Raw genomic sequence first — 311 nt, 5'->3', positions numbered from 1 at the left:
GGTTTTTTTTTTTTTTAAGTATAAATCACAGACTGTGTGCTCTGTGAAGGTCTTTGGCTGTTCAATAGCCACACAAGACAGGTTTGGCGGCGGCAGCGGCAGCAGCTGCGGCTGGGCACCCACTGGGTGCAGAGAGAGGCCAACAGTGCTGGAGTCCTCAGCTTGTGGAGGAAGAAGCTGGAAGCTGGCGAGAGCGTGAGCAGGCAGCCATGGAAGTGCGCAGGGACTGCTATGGAGCTCCTCAGCCTTTGCCCACCGCTGCAGCAGCAGAGCTGGGCTGGGCGCGTGCTCTGAGTGCGAGTTCCACAGCC

This window comes from Microtus ochrogaster, chromosome 22, assembly GCF_000317375.1.
Source record: "Microtus ochrogaster isolate Prairie Vole_2 chromosome 22, MicOch1.0, whole genome shotgun sequence".
Lineage (NCBI taxonomy): Eukaryota > Metazoa > Chordata > Mammalia > Rodentia > Cricetidae > Microtus > Microtus ochrogaster.
The sequence above is the reverse complement of the archived record's forward strand: the minus strand, read 5'-3'. Positions refer to the sequence as shown.